Below are 19,961 nucleotides of genomic sequence, written 5' to 3' on the forward strand. Positions count from 1 at the left end.
TATTAAACAAATGGGTTTCATTCCAGCTATGATAAAGATATCAATAAAAGCTAGCAGTCTCAGTGGTTTTCTTGATGCTATTCCTGAATACCTCAGACCAGGTAGTTTATAAAGAAAAGAAGGTAATTTAACTCATGGTTCTAGAGGCTGGAAGTCCAAGACCAAGCTGCCACATCTGCTCAACTCCTGGGGAGGGCCTTCTTGCTGCATCAGCATAAAGCCAAGACAGAGCAAGTGTGTCAGAGAGAGCTCCCTTTTATAATAGCACCACTCCCCTACAACCCATTACTCCATGAACCACCTCCCAAGGGTCCTACCTCTTACATACCATTAGCATATGACTTGGGGAATTAAGTTTCCAACACATGAAATTTGGAGAACACACTCTAACCACAGCACAGGCATTTGCTCACTTAATGTATCTCTTATTTATTACTTCTCTCCAGTTGAGTGAGCTCAGCTAGGCAGTCCGTGCTTGTGTTCTCTCATGCAGCTGCAGTCAGGGAGCAGCTGGAGCAGGAGTCATGCAAAGGTACAACAGGCCTGGACACCCACAATGGCTGAAGCGGTTGATGTGACCTGTTGGCTGGGACAGCAAGGTTGGGAGTTCTTTGCACATTATCAGCCTATCCACCTGTGTGTGATCTTACCTGCACACCAGTCCCCATTCTTGAAGATTACAGCTGGGTCCTGATAGAGAGTCACAAAAGACAGCATTCAAGAATCCAGGTAGACAGGGATTTCTGTCAGCACATAGAGGGCAGAAGCTCAGCTCAGAGGGCACAGCTCCGCCTATTGGAAGAGAAGAAAATGGGATTCAGCCATAGAACAGGGGATGCCAGCATGGCAGAGATCTGATGTCATCGGAGAGCGGCCGAGGAGAAAACTTCATCGGTGCCAGCGGCGACGGAAACAGTTGGTCCCCTGGTAGGGAGGGTGAGTCACAGATACCCGAGTCTCTCTCGCTTTGTCGTCGAGCCAGAGGCGAGGAGAGGGGCCGCCGCCCACGCCCGCAAGGTAGGAAGACCTGCGACCAACCTGCAGATCAGGCCCAGCGGTCTGCAGGCGTGGTAAGAGAGGCAGGGCAGAGCCACCGCCCGCGCTGGCAAGGTAAGCAGACCTGCGACAGACCTGTGGATCAGGCCCAGCGGCCTGCCAGCGTGGTACACACTTCACCCCAACTGGAGTAGGGGCAGAGCAGAGCCTTAGCCCGCGCCCAGATCAGGCCCAGCGGCTCGCCTGTGTGGTGGTCAAGTGACCCCAATTGGAGTGGGGGCGGAGCGGAACTGACACCCTTGCCCACAAGGTGGGCAGACCTGCGACCAACCTGCAGATCAGGCCTAGCGGTCCCCGGGCGTGGTAGGAGGGGCAGGGCAGAGCCTTCGCCCCCACCTGCAAGGTAGGCAGACCTGCGACAGAACAGCGGATCAGGCCCAGGGGTCCGCGGGCGTGGTAGACACCTCACACCAATTGGAGGAGGGGCAGAGCAGAGCCCCTGCCCGCACCTGCAAGGGAGAATTTTCAACTATACAAGAGCAACATAAATATATAGAGGGGGGAAAAATTTCAAAAACACAACAGTTTCACCAAGAAGAAAGAAACGCAAGCAGTATGAAAAGACAAGGAAAGAAAGGACTACAAGCAATGCAGGTCAGCTCAACTTTGGAAGAGGTAACAGCTGCAGCAGATGGAATGTCAGATAAAGAATTCAGGATATATATGCTTCAGATGATCTGGAGTATCAAGGAAGAAATTAGACAGCAAAATCAGACAATGAAAGATCACTTCGACAAGGAATTACACAAACAAATCCAGGAAGCAAAGGATCAACTATACAGGGAGATAGAGGTTATAAAAAACAAACAAACAGAAATCCTAGAAATGCAAGAAGCAATAAACCAACTTAAAAACTCAATTGAGAGTACTACCAGCAGAGTAGAACACTTAGAAGATAGAACATCAGACAATGAAGACAAAGTATTTCAACTTGAAAAGAACATAGACAGCTCAGCAAGACTGTTAAGAAACCATGAGCAGAACATCCAAGAAATATGGGATAACATTAAGAGACCAAACTTAAGAGTCATTGGGATACAGGAAGGTATAGAACTCCATACCAAAGGAATGAGCAATTTATTTAATGAAATAATACGAGAAAACTTCCCAGACTTGAAGAATGAGACAGAATCCCAAATTCTAGAAGCCTACAGGACGCCGAATGTGCAAAATTATAAGAGATCCACACCTAGACACATTATAATGAAGATGCCCAACATACAGAATAAGGAGAGAATTTTAAAAGCTACAAGAGAAAGGAAGCAGATTACATTTAGGGGCAAGCCAATCAGGATAACAGCTGATCTTTCAACACAGACTCTGAAAGCTAGAAGATCCTGGAATAACATATTTCAAACACTGAAAGAAAATGGGTTCCAACCAAGAATTGTGTATCCAGCGAAATTAAGCTTCAGGATGGAAGATGAAATTAAAACCTTCCACGACAAACAAAAGTTAAAAGAATATGCAGCTAGAAAACCATCTCTTCAAAACATCCTCAGCAAAACATTACAGGAAGAGGAAATGGAAAATAACAATGAAAACCAACAGTGGGAGGTAGGACAGTAAAGGGGGGGGAATAATCAAAGAGGAAAACAAACCATGTTTAGTAACATAAATAAACAAATATGGCTGGAACAACAACCCATATCTCAATAATAACCCTAAATGTTAATGGCTTAAACTCACCAATTAAGAGACACAGGCTAGTAGAATGGATCTCAAAACAAGACCCAACAATATGCTGCCTACAGGAGACGCATTTGATAGGAAAAGACATACATAGGCTGAAGGTGAAAGGTTGGGAAAAATCATATCACTCATATGGACTTCGGAAAAAAGCAGGAGTGTCCATACTCATATCAAATAAAATAGATTTCAAGCCAAAGTTAATCAAAAGGGATAAAGAGGGACACTACATACTGCTTAAGGGAACCATACACCAACAAGACATAACAATCATAAATATATATGCCCCAAACAATGGCGCAGCTATGTTCATCAAACAAACTCTTCTCAAGTTCAAGAGTCTAATAGACCACCATACAATAATCATGGGAGACTTCAACACACCTCTCTCGCCACTGGACAGATCTTCCAAACAAAAGTTGAATAAGGAAACTATAGAACTCAATAACACAATTAATAACCTAGACTTAATTGACATATATAGAATATACCACCCAACATCAAGCAGTTACACTTTTTTCTCAGCAGCACATGGATCCTTCTCAAAAATAGATCATATATTATGTCACAGGGCAACGCTTAGACAATATAAAGGAGTAGAGATAATACCATGCATCCTATCTGACCATAATGGAATGAAACTGAAAATCAACGATAAAAGAAGGAAGGAAAAAGCATACATCACTTGGAGAATGAACAATAGGTTACTGAATGATCAATGGGTTATAGAAGACATCAAGGAGGAAATTAAAAAATTCTTAGAGATTAATGAAAACACAGACACAACATATCGGAATCTGTGGGACACATTGAAAGCAGTTCTAAGAGGAAAATTCATTGCTTGGAGTTCATTCCTTAAAAAAAGAAAAAACCAACAAATAAATGATCTCATGCTTCATCTCAAAATCCTAGAAAAAGAAGAGCAAAACAACAGCAAAAGAAGTAGAAGGCAAGAAATAATTAAAATCAGAGCTGAAATTAATGAAATCGAAACAAAAGAAACAATTGAAAAAATTGACAAAACTAAAAGTTGGTTCTTTGAGAAAATAAACAAAATCGACAGACCCTTAGCCATGCTAGCGAAGAGAAGAAGAGAGAGAACTCAAATTACTAGCATACGGGATGAAAAAGGCAATATCACAACAGACACTTCAGAAATACAGAAGATAATCAAAAATTATTTTGAATCCTTATACTCCAATAAATTAGAAGATAGTGAAGGCATCGATAAATTTCTGAAGTCATATGATCTGCCCAGATTGAGTCAGGAGGATATAGACAACCTAAACAGACCAATATCAATTGAGGAAATAGAAGAAACCATCAAAAGACTACCAACTAAGAAAAGCCCAGGACCGGATGGGTATACAGCAGAATTTTACAAAACCTTTAAAGAGGAACTAATACCAATACTTTTCAAGCTACTTCAGGAAATAGAAAAAGAGGGAGAACTTCCAAATTCATTCTACGAGGCCAACATCACCCTGATACCTAAACCAGACAAAGACACTTCAAAGAAAGAAAACTTCAGACCAATATCTCTAATGAAACTAGATGCAAAAATCCTCAATAAAATTCTGGCAAATCGGATACAAAAACATATCAAAAAAATTGTGCACCATGATCAAGTAGGATTCATCCCTGGGATGCAAGGCTGGTTCAATATACGGAAATCAATAAATGTTATCCACCACATCAATAGACTTAAAAATAAGAACCATATGATCATCTCGATAGATGCGGAAAAAGCATTCGACAAAGTACAGCATCCCTTTATGTTCAAAACTCTAGAAAAACTAGGGATAACAGGAACATACCTCAATATTGTAAAAGCAATCTATGCTAAGCCTCAGGCTAGCATCATTCTGAATGGAGAAAAATTGAAGGCATTCCCTCTAAAATCTGGAACAAGACAGGGATGCCCTCTCTCACCACTTCTGTTCAACATAGTTCTCGAAACACTGGCCAGAGCAATTAGACAGACGAAAGAAATTAAAGGCATAAAAATAGGAAAAGAAGAACTTAAATTATCACTATTTGCAGATGATATGATTCTATACCTAGCAGACCCAAAAGGCTCTACAAAGAAACTATTAGAGCTAATAAATGAATTCAGCAAAGTGGCAGGATATAAAATCAACACGCATAAATCAAAGGCATTCCTGTATATCAGCGACAAATCCTCTGAAATGGAAATGAGGACAACCACTCCATTCACAATATCTTCAAAAAAAATAAAATACTTGGGAATCAACCTAACAAAAGAGGTGAAAGACTTATACAATGAAAACTACAGAACCCTAAAGAGAGAAATAGAAGAAGATCTTAGAAGATGGAAAAATATACCCTGTTCATGGATAGGCAGAACTAACATCATCAAAATGGCGATATTACCAAAAGTTCTCTATAGGTTTAATGCAATGCCAATCAAAATCCCAAAGGCATTTCTTGTAGAAATAGAGAAAGCAATCATGAAATTCATATGGAAAAATAAAAGACCTAGAATAGCAAAAACAATGCTAAGCAGGAAGTGTGAATCAGGCGGTATAGCGATACCAGACTTCAAACTATACTACAGAGCAATAGTAACAAAAACAGCATGGTACTGGTACCAAAACAGGCGGGTGGACCAATGGTACAGAATAGAGGACACAGAAACCAATCCACAAAACTACAACTATCTTATATTTGATAAAGGGGCTAAAAGCATGCAATGGAGGAAGGATAGCATCTTCAACAAATGGTGCTGGGAAAACTGGAAATCCATATGCAACAAAATGAAACTGAATCCCTTTCTCTCGCCATGCACAAAAGTTAATTCAAAATGGATCAAGGAGCTTGATATCAAATCAGAGACACGCCGTCTGATAGAAGAAAAAGTTGGCTACGATCTACATACTGTGGGGTCGGGCTCCAAATTCCTCAATAGGACACCCATAGCACAAAAGTTAATAACTAGAATCAACAAATGGGACTTACTCAAACTAAAAAGTTTTTTCTCAGCAAAAGAAACAATAAGAGAGGTAAATAGAGAGCCTACATCCTGGGAACAAATCTTTACTCCTCACACTTCAGACAGAGCCCTAATATCCAGAGTATACAAAGAACTCAAAAATTAGACAATAAGATAACTAACAACCTAATCAACAAATGGGCCAAGGACCTGAACAGACACTTCTCAGAGGAGGACATACAATCAATCAACAAGTACATGAAAAAATGCTCACCATCTCTAGCAGTCAGAGAAATGCAAATCAAAACCACCCTAAGATACCATCTCACTCCAGTAAGATTGGCAGCCATCATGAAGTCAAACAACAACAAGTGCTGGCGAGGATGTGGGGAAAAGGGTACACTTGTACATTGCTGGTGGGACTGCAAATTGGTGCAGCCAATTTGGAAAGCAGTATGGAGATTTCTTGGAAAGCTGGGAATGGAGCCACCATTTGACCCAGCTATTCCCCTTCTTGGTCTATTCCCTAAAGACCTAAAAAGAGCATGCTACAGGGACACTGCTACATCGATGTTCATAGCAGCTCAATTCACAATAGCAAGACTTTGGAACCAACCCAGATGCCCTTCAATAGACGAATGGATTAAAAAAATGTGGCATTTATACACAATGGAGTATTACTCTGCATTAAAAAATGACAAAATCATAGAATTTGCAGGGAAATGGATGGCACTAGAGCAGATTATGCTAAGTGAAGCTAGCCAATCCCTAAAAAGCAAATGCCAAATGTCTCCTTTGATATAAGGAGAGTAACTAAGAACAGAGTAGGGACGAAGAGCATGAGAAGAAGATTAACATTAAACAGAGATGAGAGGTGGGAGGGAAAGGGAGAGAAAAGGGAAATTGCATGGAAATGGAAGGAGACCCTCAGGGTTATACAAAAGAACATAGAAGAGGAAATGAGGGGAAAGGGAAAAATAATACAAGGGGGAGAAATGAAGGTCAATAGGGGGGGTAGAGAGAGAAGAAGGGTGGGGAGGGGAGGGGAGGGGGGATAGTAGAGGATAGGAAAGGCAGCAGAACACAACAGACACTAGTATGGCAATATGTAAATCAATGGATGTGTAATTGATGTGATTCTGCAATCTGTATATGGGCTAAAAATGGGAGTTCATAACTCACTTGAAGCAAAGTGTGAAAGATGATATATCAAGAACTATGTAATGTTTTGAACAACCAACAATTAAAAAAAAAAAAAGATTTAATTTAAAAAAAAAAAAAAAAAAAAAGACCCACGATCAGCCCTGTGTCCACCTCTGCTGTCCCACCCCGGCAATACTGAGTTCCCTCCGTATCCGTGGAGGATACCTTCTAAGAACCGCCAGTGGACGCCTAGAACCACTGATGGTACCAAGCCCTGTGTATATTGGGCTTTTTCCTATAGATACAAGTCTATGCTAGTAAGAGATTAATAAAAATAACTAGTAACAAAATAGAACAATTATAACAAAATACTGTAATAAAAGTTATGTGAAAAAAAAAAAAAAAAAAGAATCCAGGTAGAAGCAGCAAGACTCTTATAATCCAGTCTTGGAAAATCATACAGCTTTCCCAATCCAAGGAGGACTGCAACCAAAGAAGCCATGGCCCCTGGGTGGAGAATCTTTGCAGAAAGAACAAAAATAGATAGTTATTAGTAACATATGATATGCATAACTTTCATAAAATATACAAACAGGTTTCCAAACATTAGATGGTATGCATCACATACATTATTCATTCACAAAAGTGAGTTTTGGTATGCAGACATAAGTATTCACATTTTACAAATAAGAAGCCTGGAGGTCAGAGAAACTAAGTCACTTGTCTGAGATTACCCGGCAATACTTCTCCCCTCAGAAATCCAGTTAATGTGCCATCTGCCACTATTAACCCACAGTACTCAACCAGGTCTCTTCTACTTTCCAGGGGCAAGATTTTGTTTTCAGGATCAGGACTGGAAATATGAATGAGAAAGAAGATACATGCCCTACCTTCAGGATTTTATAATCCAGTGAACACAAAAAATATTGAGGTTAGAAAATTTGTGGCAGAATTAAAAAAAACCTTAATTTTCACAGATTTTCCTCTTTCAAAACTATTGAAATTAAATACTGTCAACCTTCCAGCCCTCCACAAGGTTCTGCATCCATGAATTCGACCAGGGAAGGATTGAGGGGGGCAAAAATTGTAATTGTGCCTCTACTGAATATGTACAGACTTGTGGGGGGGTCATTATTCCCTAAACAATATAGTTTTGTTACTATTTACATAATATTTAGATTGGATTAGGTATTATAAGAGATGATTAAAGTATACAGGAGGATATTCATACATTATATGCAAATTCTCATGACATGTTATATAAGGGACATGAGCATATGAGGATTTTGGTATCCATGGGGGTCCTGGAACAAATCTCCTGTTGATACTGAGGCACAACTGTAGTGGGAATATCCAAGGGAAATTGCCCTAAAAAGGCTCCTTGATACTGTCTATGTTCTTCAGAGACTGAAAGGTAAGAATAAGGAAGGTATGGTTAGGGGTAAGGACTAGAACTCAGCAGACCATGGAGGGGCCCCCAAAATATTCTACTGCCATTGCCTTCTGAGTGCCTTCAATAATGAAGGAACTTGTTTAATGTGTGAAAATTTAAATGCTATTCTTTTCCAAAAGGCCATGCAAACAGAGTGTGTAGTTGTTGTTTTTGCGACAAAGAGTGGGTTTAAAAAGCCTTTTTCTCAGTTCCTACTGTAGTAGGCGGGAGAGTCATAAAACCCTCAACCATTTTATCAAGTGGCTGATCACCTTCCCTACCTACAGGGCAATAATTTTCCACTCTGTAACCCAATCAATATGCTATCTACCACTGTTAACTCCCCTCCCTACTCTTCTCCTCATCCTCACCATTACCAGATTTTTTTAATTACAACTTTTTTAAAGTTTCAGACAATTTAATCTGATATCTTTCAAAAGTACTAGTCTTAACTTAAAAAAAAAAAAGCGTATACATTCTTGCTCTTGACTCTTGAAGCCCTAGTTCCAAGAACTTGAGCCTCAGTACACCTTATTTGTCCCCTTGTGTCTCGCTACTGCAGCCCTAGGTGTTTTGTATAATGCATGAGTGAACCCCGCTTAGAAATAGAAATGCATTTCCAATAAGTATTTATTATGTTGTTCTGAGCATACAGCTTTAAATTTGCCCGCTGTAGCTTGAAGCATTACACAAACTGTTGGTCTGCTGACTGCCTCTCTGGCAGCAACACACACAGAAAATAGATTGCTAAGGGTTTTTTCCCCTCCTCCTCCTCCTCCCCCACTCCTCCTCTCTCCTCTTTTTTTTTTTTCCTCTCTCTCCCTTGCTTTTTCCTCTTTTTTAAAACCAGTCGTGAACATTTTTTTTAATCTTGTGGCATTTTTAATCAACACGTATTTCCTTCCAGGACCTATGATCCTCTATTGATTCCCATTAAAATGCTTTTCTTTTCTTTGCCCCCTCTGCTGATCGAATTTCAGATCAGCCACAGGATATGCAACTAACCTTCCGGCACTACTGAACCCAGCAGAGCGAGGGTGATCAAAAGACTTGATGCATTCATTAAACATTCCCATCGCCCGGGCAGGAGCTCTAATGGAAGCTATCTCTTTGCACTGCAATTTTTTTTTTTTTTCCTTTTTGTCTTTCCCCCACCTCCAAAAAATGTTTTTTTGCCTTTGATCGCGAGGGAGGGGACCGGGGAGAACTCGAGAACAAAAGAGACCTATCTTTTTCCCCGGGGCTGACGTCAGTTTGATTTTACTGACAACTATTCGAGCGTGTGTAGCAGTTGGAAGCGGCCCCGCGCCGCCCCCGCCCCCCACACCTTCCACTTTGGGGAGAAAACAAGACTTTGCGCGGCTCGGGAGACGCGCCCTGAAAATGGCCCGCCCGGGCGCCGCGCTCGCCGCCCTCCGCCCGCTCGGAAAAGGGCATCCAAGGCTTATTTGTGTGGCACGGTCTTTACTGGGGCGGAAAACACGCGGCGGGGGAGGAGCGGGAACGGGCGCAGCCGGGCGGGGAGAGCCAGGAATGTTCCTCCCCGGCCGCGGGGCGAGGGCACGGCGGAGGAAACAGTCCCCGCCCGACCGGGCACCGGCGCAGGTCCGGGTCCCGCGCGGCTCCGGGCGGCTCCGGGCGGGGCGGCGGCGCGAGGGTTCCGGCCGCGCGGAGTCGGGGCGCAGTCGGCCGTCGACCTCGCGGGCGCGCGTGCGCGGAGCGGCCCCCACGCCCCGGCCGCGGCGGCCTCGGCGGCGCCAGCCTCCGGCTCGGCTAGCGCGGCGGTGGGCGGGCCGCAAAACCCGGGCCGGAGCGACGCGCGGATCGGGCGGCGCCACGGAGTTTGGGAGGCAGCGCGCGGCGGCGCGGAAAGCTGGAGGAGCCCGCGCCCCGGGCGGAGAGCACGCCGAGTGGGAGAGGCCCCCTCCTGCGTCGCCCCCGGAGCCTGAGGTGTGTAGCCCGCCAGGCCGGGGCGAGATTCCCAATCAGGCCTGGAAGGAAACGGATCCAATTAGGGCACAGCCACGTCCCTCGGTTGCCAGGAGCCTGAAGATCTATGACCGACCCAAACCATTTCTGGAAAAGTCATATTTTCCAGGCTTTCGTGAAATAGTCATTACTTCTATTCTAAATCTGGAGGCGAGCGTGCATCTATTTCAGGGAGGAAAAAAAATGTGAAAAGTAGACTGGACTCCGGGAAATGTGGGCAATGGGGTTGGACCTAGGGCTGGTGTCCATCCTCTGGGCCTTTCCTACGAACCTGAATTGTGGATTCATTAGCATAAAGCGTGGAGGGGGTCAGTGTAAATAGTCCCTGCAAATTCAGTACCGAGGTGGGGGTGGGAAGGTGAATTTAAAATGGCTCACTTAACTCTCAAGATCTGGACTTTCACAAAGGGAAAACACACATCAAATGAAGGTCAACCAGTGCAGGCCCAGGAGTGGTATTCCCTTGGGACTTCGTGTTTACCACCATTTCAGCATTACCATCCTGTATTGCAATTAAGTGTGTTCTTGTCCATCTCTCCAAGACTGAGGAGTCCTAGAGCGAAGGTTACCAAAGCCTAGGGTTGTTTGTACCTGCCCTGACCCTTTAGAGCTCACCACAGGCACTAAATGTTTTCCTAAATGACTATCTATTGGAGATAGATAATGAATGCTGCGAAGCACAGATTCAAGAACAATTAACTTTAATTTAAGGAATAGAGCAGACAAGGCTTGGTGAGAGGCCGGGCATTTGAGCTGGACCCTGGAGAGCAACCAGGATGACTGTGCCGACCTGTCCATGTTGACGGAATGTGCAGTGGGGTAGGAACGTGGTAGGTCTGAGCAGGGGATTGGTTGGGGCCTTGGAAAAGGAAGCTAAGAGGAAGGACCGAATGCCTGGCCACACTGTCATGGTCAGAAAAAGCACAAAACCTTTCTTAGTAGTTCTGGAATATGGACAGGTATATATACAACAAAACAGGGAATATGAGCCGGGTGGGGTGGCGCAGGCCTATAATCTCAGAGGCTGGGGAGACTGAAGGACCAAAGCCAGCCTTAGCAAAAGCGAAGCTCTAGCAACTCAGTGAGACCCTGTCTCTAAATAAAATACAAAATAGGGCTGGGGATGTGGCTCAGAAGCTAAGTGCCTTTGAGTTCAATCCCGGGTAGCCCCCCATCCCCGAAAGCAAAAAAAAACAAACAAAAAACGAGGAATATGGATATACAGAAAGGAAGAAAGACCAAAGCAAAAAAGAAAACTAAAAGGACAACTTAATGGGGAATTTCAGAAAAATTATATGAAACCAAAAAGAAATGTCAAGGAAAACCCCTGGCCTGAGACTCCAGGAACAAAACATTTAAATAGCATTTGGGCAAGCAGGGGAGGGAGTGTGTCTATGGAAGAGGGAAAGAAAAGAGGTCACAAGGGAACTAATGTTTTGATTAAAGATCTTTGACCATTATGGTGTTTCTCATTGGCACAAGTTGATTTAGAGACATGGCAAACTATATTAGATGTAAAGATGGAACTCAAAAATAACAAGAGAACAGTGATACATTGAATACTAGATAAATGTCCATCTTCAAGGAATTTTAAATAAATTTGTAGCTGATCAAACAATAGAATGTTATGGAGTGATTACAAACACAGAGCATTTATTGAAAAGATGTACGCAACATATTATCATGTGAAGAGATGATTACCTGGAATGACTCTCTCGAGATGTTTGCATTATAAATGCTTTTTCACTTTCTCCTTCATCCCTATAAGTGCTGTCTGAATTTTTAGAATGACCAATTACCTTTCTGATGAGAAAATAAGTAAGTAAATATAAGCATTTACTTATAAAATAAGTAAATAAATATAAGCCGAGTTTTAATCTTTCGAAACTGTATGTGTTTCTTTTGTTGTAAAACTAAAGTGGAATTCCTCCTGGAAAACTGAAAGAACACAGTCTCCAGAGTCAGGCTGACCTGAGGGCTGCACAGGCGTTATTTTTTATTCTCTGTGCCATTTGGCTCAAGCTACTTCAAGACCTTTGTGGGCCTCAATAACCTCATCTGTGAAATGAAGGTAATAATAATAATAGCTACCTAACAGGATGTTGTGAAGACCAGAAATAACATCTGTGAAATGCTTGGTGCCTGGCACCCAGAGGCACTCAGGGCTGAGCCAGGGGAGGCCTTCTTGGGAGGCAAAGAGCCTAGGCTTTAGAGAAAACCTTTCTTAGCAGATCTGTCCTCTGCCATTGTGACATTCTTTGGGCTGCCCACAAATATTTCTCCTTCCCTCTCCAATTGTGAGACTGTACTTTCTCACCCTTTAAAATTAGGGGTGGCCATGTGACAGGCTCTGGTCACCAACATGAACAAAAGTAACTTATGTAACCCATGAACACTGTTCCAGTTTCTCTTTTCCATCTGCTACAACAACCATCAGTGCCTGGGGGGTATCCCAGGGTCCAGGACTGAGGAAGCAGAGCCTCCAGAGCCCCTGGATAGATGTGTAGCATGAAGGAGGAGTAATTCTTTAAAATAAGGCACAGGAACTGGGAGCTCTTGGTTAACAAAGCCAGTCTAACTCATCCTGACAGACATGGCCACTGCCTAGTTTTGAGACCTTGAGAAAGTTACTTGCCCTCTCCAGGCAGCCATCACATCCCCCTTAAAATGTGGGTGTAGTGTTGCCACTCCATAGGATCGGAGGAGAAAAGAAGCAAATATCTGAAGTGCCTGGCACTGCCTGGCACCGCCTGGCACCAGGTGAGTACACACAAAGCAACAGGGGCTACTGGCACCTCACCACCACAGCTTATTTCCCCACCCATTAAATGGAAGCACACATCAGTGCTGATGCCCGTGCCTTTTCTTTTCCACTGGATGTGCTTGTACTGTAACCATATAAATAGAGACTCTGAAAGATGGATAAAATGGCAGAGTCAAAATAGGAAAAAACACTCATGGAGATCTTACTGATAATCTCCTTTCAGCCTTCAAAGAAATGTAAAATGTCCAAGTCCTTGGGGAGCCAACAGCCACATGGCTATGCACAGGGTATGTCCTACCATGATGGCCAAGAGAGCACTCTGGAGAGCTAAGGACACCAGAAGGCTCCGCTGACTCTGGGTTCCACCAAGAGTGTGTGATTTGGGGAGATGGCTATAAGAATAATGAGCTCCAATTTCTTCTAGAATAAACCCAGTGTTCTTATCCTCTCAGAGTCTTGAAGCACAGTGGTCTCCAATCCAGGAAAAAGTCATGATCTGTGTGCTTCCTTACTTAGACTGAGAAGGAGGGGCATGTGGCCAATAAAAAAAAAAATGGTTTTCAGGACACAGGAAAGCTTTGTTTCCATTGCTACATAACCAAGAAGCCTCACGATTCTGACAGAAAATGAGCAGTCCTCTGAGGGAGCTTAGGCACGAGGCCAGACACCTCAGAGAATCCAGAAGGAGAGCAAAGAGTAGCTCTTCTCCCAGTGGGTTCAGCCAGGTGTATTGCAGCAGCATCCCAATCTAGAAAGGGACATAAGCCCCAGGAAAGTCTCAGTTGAAGCACAATGGAGCCTCTGATTACCTGGATTCCAGTTCCTTGAAGCTAACGGTAAATGGGGCACTCAGAAAACCTCTTCACTGCCTTTAAGGAGTAGCATCACAATACAAGTAATGAGCATTGAACTGTCATCTCTCTACATCTGCAAGGGACTTCATACTCAACCAAGAGTTTTCACAAAGTTACTCATTTCACCCTAACAATGCAAGGACCAGCCAAGTAACAGGACATGTGCCCCTATTGTACCTCTACTTGACTCACTGAAAGCATGGAGTCTTCTAGAATTCAAGTACTCCACCAGTATAGAGGAAGTGGTAGGTAGCAAAGGCAGGGATATAGTTCTGGGATTTGGAAGACCATCCGAAATGAAGGTCATTGGGCAGGGGGCACACAGTTTAGCCACAGTATGGGAATTTCTATTTCCAGCACAACCAGCAGACAGCTGCCTGTTATCTCTAGCAGATACCCAGATTCAGGCATTAATGGCCACACCCCTGGATTCCTTCCTGTCTCTGCATCTGCCCACCCATCCTCCATATTGAATCCCAGCTGACTTTCCTAAACACCATTTTTATCATGTCACTTGCTCACAAAAAAGAAAAAAAAAAATCCTAGTACAAAAATACAAACTCCTAAACCCTTGAATGCAGGACTCCTGTGGCTGGTCCCACCTAGCAACTCCTAATCTAATCTAAGTCTATTTCCAAATGGCTTCCTCACTGACTGCAATGCCCTTCTTTCTCCTGACCACAAATCAAAACCCTACACATTCTACATGAAGCCAGTAGACATCTTATCCTGCATGAAAAATGTTGTCACCTCCGGCTGGTAAAGTTTTTTCTGCATCCCCGAATTACAAAAGCTGTTTTATAGTTTGGCTCAGCCCTCTTTAAGCTAGGTGCACCCATGTCCTGGAGGCTAAAACTTCCAAAGAGTCCCATAACAAGGGTATTTTGAAGGAAAGCAACATGCAGATCTTCAAGTTCAGCATTTGCTTTTTATTAAACACCCCATCCCTCTTTCAAAATGGCCCTTAAAAAAGAAAAAAAAAAGTTTCCCTCTCATTCATTTCTGTCCTACTGTGCTGCATTGCTGTGGTGTTTTAAAAATCTATCTGAGCACCACATAAAGAAAAAATGGAAAATATTGGTGTAGGTATAGGAGAAGTGAATGGTTCTAAGGGCTGTGTATTAGTGTGCAAGAGTGCTGTATCAAGGTACCTCAGGCTGGAGACTAGAAGTCTAATCAAGGTGTCAGCAGTGTTGTTGCTTCTGAAGACCACCAGAAGGAACCTGCTCCAGGCTGTCCTTGGCATGTAGGTGACTACCTTCTCTGTGTCTCTTTGCTTCATCTTCCCTCTCTCTGTGTGATCTCTGAATCCAAATTGCCCTTCTTTGTAAGAACACCAGTCACAGTGCATTAGTGCCACTCTCACTGTTTACATCCACAAAGACCCCATTTCCAAAGAAGGCCACTTTCTGATACATGGAGGTAGGACTTCAATATATGAATTTGGAGAGGGGTACACAATTCAGCCCATAACAGATTAGGTAGCAAAGCCTTCTCTTTTCAATACTTTAATTTCATTAAAATTAAAAGAAGGATCTAGGACTGGGGCTGCAGCTCAGTGGTAGAGCACCTGCCTCGTACGTGTGAGGCACCGGGTTTGATCCTCAGCACCACATAAATATGGATAAATAAAGATATTGTGTCTGTCTACAACTAAAAAAAATAAAAATAAAAGAAAGATCTAGTAAAGTTGTCAGCTTATTGATCATTAAAAGTAATCTTTGAGGGGCTGGGGCTGGGGCTCAGCAGCAGTGCACTTGCCTGGCATGTGTGAGGCACTGGGTTCAATTCTCAGCACTGTGTATAAATAAATAAAGGTCTATTAACAACTAAATAATAATCTTTGAGGCCAGGCATGGTGGCACATGCCTGTAATCCCAGCAGCTGGGGAAGCTGAGGCAGGAGGATGGCAAGTTCAACAAAATCAAGGCACTAAACAACTCAGTGAGCTCACAAAATAGGGCTGAAGATGTGCCTCAGTGGTCGAGTGCCCCTGAGTTCAAACCCCTGTACAAAAAAAAAAAAAATTGATAATAGGTTACCATGTGATTTAGGGCAAATGAGTCAGAGCAGTTCCAAAAACTGAAGGATGTTTTTATAATAAAAGTCTTTCCATACCATCTCCTTATGTATAATAACAAGAATTCCTCAAGTCCAAAAATGAAAAATAGAAATGGATGTGATAGCACATACTTTGTCATCCTAGCAATCTAGCAAAAAGTAATATTTAGCCACAATCATATAACATTTGTAAAAAGGGACAGCATCATTTTTCTTATTAAAAATGCAAACTTCCAATAAAATTTTACTTTTTATGTAAGCATTTATCAAAATTTGCTATTCATTGAGGTTGTTTTGATCAATTGTGTAATACTAGTAATTGTAAAGATAACTCAATCCAGAAAACACTTAAAGTCTTAAGTCACAGGAATCTTAAAGTGTATAAATTTTAATTTTTATACATACGTTTGATAGATCAAAGTACCACACAATATTCAGTACAAGACTGTATCATAATTACATTATATTAGTATAAAAATTTGAAATGGAAGTAGAATGAAAATAAAGTTCTGAAGAAAAGGCAAAATATAATTTTTGCTTGCTGAAGATGAGCTTATTTGTGAATTTCTAAAATAGATGATAGAGATAATAAACTGTGATGGGATTTAGATTTCATTTCATTTAGAGACATTTAAAGAATGATGTCAGTGTTTTATTTTAAAGTAGCAATATTTACAAAATACTAGAAAGTACAGTATTTGAACCTATATTTAAATTTATGATCAAATTAAAGATATCAATTCTAACATGTGTAAAGGAGAACATATTTCCCTAAGTGATTTTAGAGTCCTTGAGCAAAAACTTTAAAGACTGTTTCAGCATATATTTCCAATTTTTTTTTGTTCTTCAGTCTGGATATCTTAGGGAATAGTCAGAATGTGGTCTTCTGAGCTCCCTAGGAATCTAGGGGCACTAACTCATTTGGGGTCTTGGACCAAGAATGACCACAATTTTCACCCACAAATGGAATGGTAGAATTAGATGTCCACTTGAAATCTTTGATTTCTGAGACAGCATGATGGCAAAAACTTTTATGTTTGTTTTATCACAATCTTTTAAGTGTACAGCCTTTGGATTCAGAGAGAACTAGGTTCAAATCAGCATCTCCTAGGTATGTGACTTTGAGCAGGTTGCCTGAGCTCTCCAAGCCTGTTTCCTCCTATCAGAAGGAAATTCAAACACCTCACTTTGAAGTTCCATATGAAAATGAAAACACAAGCAGACTGAGGTGGATGGTGAGCCCCGGGTCCCCCTTCAGGAGCAGCATCATGGCCCCAGCTGCTGGGGGTGTTGACGGGCAGTGGCCCACAGCTTCCTTTCTCTCCCATATGGCTGACAAGGGAGCTGCCTGGTCCAGGTTTATAACCTTCTCAGGGGACAGCAACTTGCTGCCCAGTTCATAAGGTACAACCCTCTCGTCTCAATTCAGGAAGACTCTGAGGGTCATCCCAAACCCAAGATCTGGGAGGAGTGACACATTCATCTCCTGCATGTGGATCTCCCCTGCTTAGAGCTTTCTGGAGCTCCCAGTTGTCTTCAGAATGAAACCCCAAATGCTTTGTCATTTCCCACAAGGCCCTGCAAGGCTTAGGCACTTGCCTGTCTCTCCTGCTGCTGCTTCTGCCCCATCCCAGCCACCTTGGCCTTGAGGATCCCAAGCTCATTTCACCTCATGGCCTCTACACTTGCTATTCACTTTACCTGGGACACTTTGCCTAGCTCATTTCATTCCTCAAGTCACCTCCCCAGAGGCCTACTCTAAACTCCCCACTAACTGCACCCCAGTCCCTCTGTCCTTCACCCCTCTCTGTTGTTCTTCATAGCATTTATCGTTGCTCAAAATGATAGTCTTTGTTCATTTGCTTATAAATACTAGCATGCTAGAATGTTCCCCAAAGGCAGGGACTTTTTCCACCTCGTGCCCTATAGTACTCTCAACACCTAGAATGCTTGGAACATCATAGATAGTCAAGAAGCACTTGTGGAATGAATTAATTAATGAATCAGAGATAAGGTACTCTGAGCACACAAGTCATTCACCAGCACATGTCCAGGTCTCAGCAAATGGCACATGTTTTAGTCAGTTTTTTCCATTGCTATGACTCAAAGATCTGACCAGAACAATTTTAGGGAAGAGAAATTTATTTAAATGCTCATGGTTTTAGAGGTTTTAGTCCACAGAAGGCCGGCTCCATTCCTCAGGGCTTGAGGTAAGGCAGAGGGAAGCAGCTCACATGATGATTAAGAAGCAGAGAGAGAGAGAGACTGACTCTCTACACTTACAAAATATATACCCCATAGCCACACCTCGGATGAACCAATTCCTCCAGGCACACCCCACCTGCCTCCAGCCACCACTCAATGAATCCCATCAGGGATTAATTTGATGATTAGGTTACTGCTATGACCCAATCATTTCTCCTCCAAACCTTCTTGCATGTCTCACATGTAAGCTTTTGGGGGACACCACATCTAAACCCTAACAGCACATTTTATTGTTTCTTGTCTTTCCAATTCAGACAGCGAATGCCAGTGAGAATCCTTCCTCTGTATGCCTTTCTGTGGTACTAGACACAAAATCACTCAGTAAGTACTTCTTAATTAGACTTGACTTGTTCTAAAGCCAATGGACAGACAGAACTGAGATTATTTTTGTCCAAATTGGCTGCTTGGGCCTCTTTCATTCGAATAGCCAAGACTCTATCACAGCACATCAAGTCTATTAAAATTAACTGTGATCAGACTCCATCCATCATCTCCCAAGGACAGAACATGTCGGAGCCTTCCCTCCAAAGTCATCCTGGCCACCTGTGGAGGCAGAGGGCTGCTCTGAGGCCCTATGTGACATTTCTTCAGTCTAATCATTAAACATTTTAATATTACTCAACAATCTTTTAGAAATTACGGGAAGAGAAGTAATAGATGTGATCTCTGCCCTCAAATCACCTAAAGTCCAAACTCCTCAGAGAAGAAGAGTAAAGAGAGGCCCCATGATTCTGCACCTGTTCCCCAACCTGTTCTCATGCCCTGGACAATTTCCCCTCTCTCTGTGCCGGGTTCTCTCAAGGTCTGACAGCCATGCACTGCCTGGCGTTCCTTCCTACCTGTGTGACATCCATTGTCTTGTCTTTAAAATGACAGCACACTTATGAATTCCATAACATGCAATATCTCCTGCGTGTCCATGTTCAGGAAGGAGCAAATACATAAAATCAACCTAAATGCCTTTTTTCCCACCATCCATTCATCAAGGGTCTATGCAGTGAGGCAGGCCTTCAGTGGGCTATATAGAAGTTGGTGATAATTCTTTGCTCTTCTTCCCTTTTTGCTGATGCAAGAAGACCTAAGAAAGGGAAGTCATATCTTTTTTACTTGGAATTTTTTTTAAAGGAAGGGAAGGATGGCCAAAAAGCTGGATTCCAGGCACCATGCTAGGGAAGTTCACATTGTTTTGGAATTGAATCCACACAATGACATTTTGAGATAGCTGATATGGTCCTCAAGTTACAGGTGAAGAAGGAGGTTGGAGAAATTAAGCAATGTACTTTGGGTCACCCCAATGAGTAATAAACAGAATTTGAATCAAGCTCCTCTGATTCCCAAGGCTCTTTGTAAACCCAAGCTGGTTCTCCCCCACCCTGCTCCTAGGGATTGAACCCAGGGGCACTCTCCCAATTCTTTTTATTTATTTTTTATTTTTTAATTTGTTTTTTAGTTGTCAGTGGATCTTTTTTTTTTTTTTTAATTTATTTAGATGCAGTGCTGAAAATCGAACCCAGGGCCTCACACATGCCAGGCAAGCACTCTACCATTGAGCCACAACTCTAGCCCCAGTTCTTTTTATTTTTCAGACAGAGTCTCATTAAGTTGCTGAGGGGCTTGTTAAGTTGCCCAGGCTGGTCTTAGCCTCCCAAGTTGCTGGGATTACAGGTGTGTGCCACCACACCTGACTGGTTATCTCCTTAGTAGCTCCCTCTCTGCTCTGGACTCTGTTTTTAAATGAAATAAACAACAACTATA

General features: G+C 42.6%; 1 long non-coding RNA gene across 3 annotated transcripts in view; it reads right to left on the minus strand.

Annotated features, from left to right (window-relative positions):
• The window catches only part of LOC124100943 (uncharacterized), a 353,895-nt gene that overhangs the window by 325,726 nt on the left and 8,208 nt on the right, over positions 1-19,961 (minus strand). For all 3 annotated transcript variants that reach the window (XR_009227998.1, XR_009227999.1, XR_009228001.1), the window contains exon 2: positions 651-792. This is a non-coding gene — a long non-coding RNA (uncharacterized LOC124100943). The remainder of the gene's footprint in view (positions 1-650; positions 793-19,961) is intronic.

The sequence above is a fragment of the Marmota monax genome, unplaced genomic scaffold (genome assembly GCF_021218885.2).
Source record: "Marmota monax isolate L192 unplaced genomic scaffold, Marmota_monax_Labrador192_F-V1.1 WCK01_AAM20220418_F8-fsc00164, whole genome shotgun sequence".
Lineage (NCBI taxonomy): Eukaryota > Metazoa > Chordata > Mammalia > Rodentia > Sciuridae > Marmota > Marmota monax.